This window comes from Echinops telfairi, unplaced genomic scaffold (assembly GCF_000313985.2).
Source record: "Echinops telfairi isolate 266 unplaced genomic scaffold, ASM31398v2 ScPeMD7_7412;HRSCAF=8450, whole genome shotgun sequence".
NCBI classification, from domain to species: Eukaryota; Metazoa; Chordata; class Mammalia; order Afrosoricida; family Tenrecidae; genus Echinops; species Echinops telfairi.
The window spans coordinates 11,393,793-11,400,452 of NW_022111312.1; the positions used below are offsets into that span (position 1 = coordinate 11,393,793).

Sequence of the window (6,660 nt, forward strand, 5' to 3'; positions counted from 1 at the left end):
ACTGACCCAGTTGTGGCAGGTGCCTGGCAAAGGTCCTTTGGGAGGAGCTGATGTTTCCTGGGTCCCCCAACCAACCTGTTGAAGCTCTTGAAGGAAGACGATGTTTGATCAACAGCAAATGCAGATAATGACCAAGCTGAGACAGTGTCTAAGGTGCAGCTTCCTCAACAGTGAGTCTACCTAGGTTCCACAGGGCCTTCCGGGTCTGGGCTTGTCCAGGTCACCCTTCTGAGAGCCAGTCCCAGCTGCCCCTGGTCTGCGACTATCTCCATCCCTCTCCTGTCTCAGGTAGCTGACTGTCTACACTTGCGCCTCACAAGATCCCATCCAGCATGTGGCTTTCCTACCAACAACCTGGGACATCTCATCAGTCTCTGTCTTCTGCCCCACCTTCCTGGGTCCCTGATCCATTTCCCAACTCGCTGGTACAATCTGAATGAGTGGGGAGTCCAGTGGCAGAAGTCTGACACACACCCCCACACGTGGGGGACCCTGGTTTACTTCCTGCCCAAGGCAACTCATGCACACCCACCCATGGAGGTCGACCCAGAGAGGACTGCGTGCTGCTGTGCTGCCGGACAGGTTTCCGTAGGACTTCCCAATGAAGCTAACCTTGGGAGAAAGGCCTGGCAGTCGACTTCTGAAATCAGCCCATGAAAATTCGATGGATCCCAAGAGCCTGAGCTGCAAGCAACCGTGGGGGTGGCGCAGGACTGGGCAGAGCCTCCTTTGAATGTGCAAGGAGTGGGGGTGGTTTGTTACAGCAGCCCTAGGGAATGAGGGTCACCGCTGTCCTGGTCAGTTTCAATTCCTCGTGACCCATTAGAGAACGGAAGGAATCCTTGCCCGATCCTGGGCCATCCTCACAACCACTGCTCTATTGGGGCCTATAATTGGCTGCTTCTTTTTCGCTGACCCTCTGCGTCACGGTGCACGACGTTCTTCTCCGTCCTTGCCTGACCCCTTGCTGAGTCTTTCTGTGGTTGATACGGCCCCTGCCTAACTCTTGAACAAGGAGTAGGGGTTACACACTGGGTGACACGACCCACAAAGGACAGCAGTTCGAAACCACCAGCAGCTGCTCCAAGGAAAAAAGACCAGGCTTTCCCCTCCCCGAAAGAGTCGCAGATGCTCATCGGGCAGTTCCACCCTGTCCTATAGGATTGCTAGGGGTCAGCCTCGACTCAGTGGCGGCGAGTTTGGTTTAATTCACTCTTGTCCTCTTTAAGTCTAGCCTAAGCCCACGGGCATCTTTCTGCTCCCATAACACTCAGAGCATGGTCCAGCCCCAGGGCCTTTGCTGTTGCTCTGCCTGGAACCATCTCCCACCCCTGCTCGAGTGGCACCTCCTTCTTTCCATTCAAATCTCAGCCCAATTGTCACCCTCCAAGAGACCCCCTTCCCTATGGAAAGTTAGCCCACTGCCCTCCATCCACCCAGCCATTGCCTTTGACCTCAGCTGATTCCAGTCCCTCCACCCTGTTTGCCACTCTCTAAATATCTTCTTGTATTTGTGTACTGATTTGTTTCGACTGCCTGCCCGCTGGAATTTCAGCTCTGTTGGCTCTACCTTGCTGTCCCTTGTCCCCAGATCCGTGCTGGATGTGAAAACATGCTTGGGAATTACTCCTTGGAATCCTTCCCTCATCGCCCACCCCCCACCCCGGTTTGTTCAGCACACACTGACCGGGTGGGTGTTGACTCACTCGGCATTTACGACACTGGGGTACAAAGGGAACCCAGAAGGCTGGTGTCTGTGCATTTACATTCAGGCTCTGCCATTTCACAGCTCCAACTTGGAGCAAGTCAGTTCTCCTCTCCGGACCTCCGTGTCCTCATCAGTAAAACGGGCCCAATACCCATTGTGGTGGGTGGCTGTGAGAGTCAAATACGAACCTGCAAGAGGCAACCGGATTGCCAGCACTCAGCCAACAGTGAAAGAGAACCCAACATCAGCCCCCGAGGCAGCTGGAACTGCCGTTTTGACTTGGTGCCGAAGAAGAAGAATGAGAGCTGCATTCTTCAGGGAAGGGTGGGAGAGATGGAAACACCCCCTTCAGAAGGGTAGAGACCCCGAGGAGGATGTGGAGGGACACAGTAGCATTACGTGGCCCCAAGCCACCCCCCAGAGAATCCAGACGCAGCCCCCAGGGCTCTGAGGCATTGGTGGAGCAGCTGGCTGTGTGGGTGGGAGACAAGACAGGGACTGGAGGCCCCTGAGGCCAACTGGTGACCTACTTGGCCACAGGAACAAGGGGCAAAGGACCAACAACAAGCCAGGCAGCTTCTTAAAGTCACAGAGAGGGTGAGGGCCGCCTCAGGATCACAAGGGTTCTCCCAGGAGAAATTCGGGAAGACTGGAAATGTCTGCGAAGGCAGCTGCCTCCCACCCAGCACCCAGGAGTCAACTGGGCAGAGAGAAATCTGGCAGAGAGGCTGCCTTTCCAGCCTGTGGCCAAAAAGGAGGAGGATGCTTTTTATTTACGAGGATGAGTGGCCTTTATAGGAGGCCTTTAGTCAGTAAGACCGGATGAAGGCAACTCCGTGGTGCATCGAGCAAAGGCTGAGTTAGTAAACAACACAGTGGTTGTTTGAACCTATCTGGCAGCTCCTGTGGCGGGCCGGGTGTGGGGGAGATTAAGTGGGGGGGGGGGGCACGCAAATGACACCAAACCCACTGCCTTCGAGTCCATGCTGACTCAGAGCCACCCTACAGGACAGACAGCCTGATAACTCTTTACAGGAGCCGGCAGCCTCGTCTTTGTCCCCTCGAGTGTCTGGTAGGTTTGAACTACTGGCCTTGAGAGCCCACTAGGACACCTGAGCGCCTTCCTTCCCCAGGAGAAAGCCTGGCAATCAGCTGTGTGGAGATGAAAGCCACCGTGGTTGAGTCCGTTGACTCCTAGCACTGCTCTATAGGACAGACTGCAAGGCTCCTAAGATTTCGGAAGCTGTGAATCCTTGCGCAAGCAGTCTGCCTCATCTTCCTCCTGAGGCGCAACGAGTGTGTTTGAACCACTGACCTTATGCTGAGCAGCCCAATGCTTAACTCCCTGTGTCACCAGGGATTTCTGCCTGTAGACATGACAACTCTCATACTTACCTGGCAGGGGAGGTACCATGATCACGAAGGTGGTTTTCCCAGGGCGAGGCTTATCTATTGCACTCCGGATGTGCTGACCCCTGCGATTTCCCCAAATGTGGGAAACTCGACTGCATAATTTGTGGTAGTGAGGACTGCATTTGCGCTCTCCCCTATAAAAAAAATAAAAAAAAACAAACAAAAACATGACAGCTCTTTTAAACTCCACTGGGCCAGTTGGATTCATCGGCAGTTAGCAACAACAGCAGCAAGATGCCAGGACCTGAAAAAGGATTTTTAAAAGCAACATCCATACTTGTATAAACTACCGCTGTCCCAGGGGGAAAATGTTAATTGTTCAGGACACTGGGAACAAAGGTGGGCCCTCCCAAGGGGCCCTGAGTGGTTGAGGAACGGGATGGAAGCAGGCTGTTCACTAAAATGCCCGGGATCTCTTGAATGTAGCCCCTCTTCAAAAATAAATCCTGAAAATTGAAAAGGAATACGCAGTTGCCATTCACCTTAAAGAACTGCTTTAATTCCCTTCTTCCATCCAAGGGGTGAGAGGACACGTTTCTTCCAGAATGTTCTACCTAAAAAGCAGAGCTTTTCTATATCACTTCTTTTTATGTCACTCCTGGCTTTAAATCCCTTCAATGACACACAGCTGAGCTTACTGAATAAGCCCCAAAAGTATTTGTCGGCCAAATGAATGAAGGAACCGAATCATGTTTTATTTCTTGTTCTTAGGAAAGACATCTTGAAATATGCATATGACAGGAAGAAAAGCATAATCACAAGTTAAGGAGTTCAGAATGATCTCATTGAAAAATAACCTTTGCATAAATTTACATAAATTATGTTGCATATTATCATACTTCTGTAAATATACATGATTGTTGGCTTGAAATTTTAAAGAAATCTAGAAAAACCAACCCAAGCTTGTTAGTAGGTTTTTCTTTTTTCTTTTTAATTATTTTATTGAGGGCTCATACAATTCTTATCACAGTCCATACATACATCCATTGAGTCAAGCACATATGTACATTTGTTGGCCTCATCAATCTCAAAATATTTGCCCTCTACTTTAGCCCTTAATATCATTTGCTCATTTTCCCTCTCCCTCCCCCTCCACCCTCCCTCATGAACCCTTCATAATTCATAAATTATTATAGTTTTGTCATAAGTTACACTGTCCGATGTCTCCCTCCGCCCACTTCTCTACTGTCCATCCCCCAAGGAGGAGGCTATACTTAGATTCTTGTAATTGGTTCCTTCCTTCTACCCCACATTCCCTTCACCCTCCAGGCCTCGCCCCTCTCACCACTGGTCCTGAAGGATTCCCATGTGTTTCCAGTTGCTATCTGTACCAATGTACATCCTCTGGTCTAGTGAGATTTGCAAGGCAGAATTGGGATCATGATATTGGGGGGGAGGAAGCATTTAAGAACTAGAGGAAAGTTATATGTTTCATCGTTGCTACCCTGCACCCTGATTAGCTCATCTCCTCCCCAAAACCCCTCAGCAGGTTTTCAGTTGCCAACCGATGGACTCTGAGTCTCCACTCTGCACTTACCACCTTTGATTTCTTGTTCCTTGATGCCTGACACCTGATCCCTTCGACAGCTCGTGGTCACACATACTGGTGTGCTTCTTCCATGTGGACTTGGTTGCTTCTTAGCTAGTTGGCCACTTGTTTATCTTCAAGCCTTTAAGACCCCAGATGCTATATCTTTTGATAGCCAGGCACCATCAGCTTTCTTCACCACCTTTGCTTATGTACACCTTTGTCTTCAGTGATCGTAACAGGAAGGTGGGCACCCACTGATCTGATTTTTAGTTCTTCGATGTCTGATAACTGGTCCCTTCTGCGCCTCGTGGTCAGACAGGCTGGTGTGCTTCTTCCATGTGGGCTTTGATGCTTCTCAGCTGGATGGCCGCTTGTTTATCTTCAAGCCTTTAAGGCCCCAGATGCTATATCTTTTGATAGCCAGGCACCGTTAGCTCTCAGGTTTTTCTTTTTAAAACATCATTTTATTGGGGGTTCATACAACTCTTATATCACAGTCCATGCATCCATCCATTGTGTCAAGCATATTTGTACATTTGCTGCCATCATCATTCTCAAAACATTTGTTTTATACTTGAGCGCTGGTAAGGTTTTTCCTCTTGATCTTTTTTTTTGCTTTTTCAAAACCATTTTATTGAGAGCTAATACAGATACATATCATTCCATAGTTCAATTATATCGAGCCGTGTTGTGCAATTGCTACCACAATCAGTTTCAAGACATACTCTTCCTTCCTGAACTCCCTGATCTCAGTTCCCCTTCCCCTCCCTCTTTGTCTTGTTCTTAATGGGGATTATGTGGGTGTCAAAATAGGTTAAAAAAAATAAATATAAATATATATATACACATATATATATGAAGCTGTACTTAAGAATTAGGCATTTTATTGTGTGTAAGAGTTGCATGTAAATTTTTTAAAAGGAAGAGAAAAATACATACCAAAATATTATCTGAGTTCATCCCCTGGGTGAGTGGGGGACTGTGTGTGTGTGTGTGTGTGTGTGTGACTTGCCCAGAACTTTTGTTTTATCTCCTATTTCATGGTTGCTGTTGAGAGCAGACCCAGCAGACTATTCTCCAGTTGAGCACTTGTTCCCAGGTACCACTCAGTGACATCCATGAGGTGCTTCAAGTTGTACAACCTTTCTTAGCCTCTTTTTCCAACATTTTCCTCTGGGCTGGGGGGCAGAGGGGAGGACTTTTACTTTCTAGGGTGCATCTGAATATTTTACAACCAGCAGACACAAGCATAAGCAATTTTGAAGTCTTTATCTTTTTGAGAGGGCTTCAAACAAACATTGCTTGGGGGGAAAATAGAATGAAAAGATAAAACCATGTTTCCATGAACTTTTGAAGCCTCCTCATATGTTAGTCATAGTACACGTATATTCACATCGACACAGGCAGTTAGTTCAGATTCTTTATTTAGTTATTTTTAAATTTCAGATTCTTTAGCTTAGAACACAAAGCCCCCCAGCTCTTCTGCTGTCCCACCCTTCATTCCAAACACACAGTTTCTCCAGTGTGTCATCCTGTTACATGCTTCAAGCCTTCACCCTGGCTGGTCTCTCTTCCTGGAACACACCCTCTCCCATTATCCTCAATGCTTCTCCACCTACTTAACTTCTAATCATTTAAGCCTCCTCCAGGAGGCCTCCCTGCACCTCCCCAGACTGGGTTAAATGCTCTAGAAATACCTCAGACTTGATCCTGTCACGGCACTGACTCCCTTGTCCCTCTCACCCATTCAACCGAGAACTCCCTGAAGTCAGGGACTGGCTCTGACTAATTTCTGCGTCCCTGAGCTTAGCACCGAGGAGGCCTAGTGGTGGAGTGATTACGAAGTAGGCTACTAACCTCAAGGTCAGCAGTTTGAAACCACCAGCCGCTCCACAAGAAAGACTGGACTTTCTACTCCCATACAGAGTTACAGTCTGGGCAAGCCAGTCAGGGTGCAATGTAGCAACAATGAAACATACAACTTTCCTCTAGTTCTTAAATGCTTCCT

At 48.3% G+C, this 6,660-nt stretch overlaps 1 non-coding gene across 1 annotated transcript; it reads left to right on the forward strand.

Moving 5' to 3' along the window:
* Positions 1 to 3,095: 3,095 nt before the first annotated feature.
* Positions 3,096 to 3,257, forward strand: LOC115871956. Its single transcript, XR_004047575.1, has one exon. It is a non-coding gene; the product is annotated as a U1 spliceosomal RNA (small nuclear RNA).
* Positions 3,258 to 6,660: the final 3,403 nt, after the last annotated feature.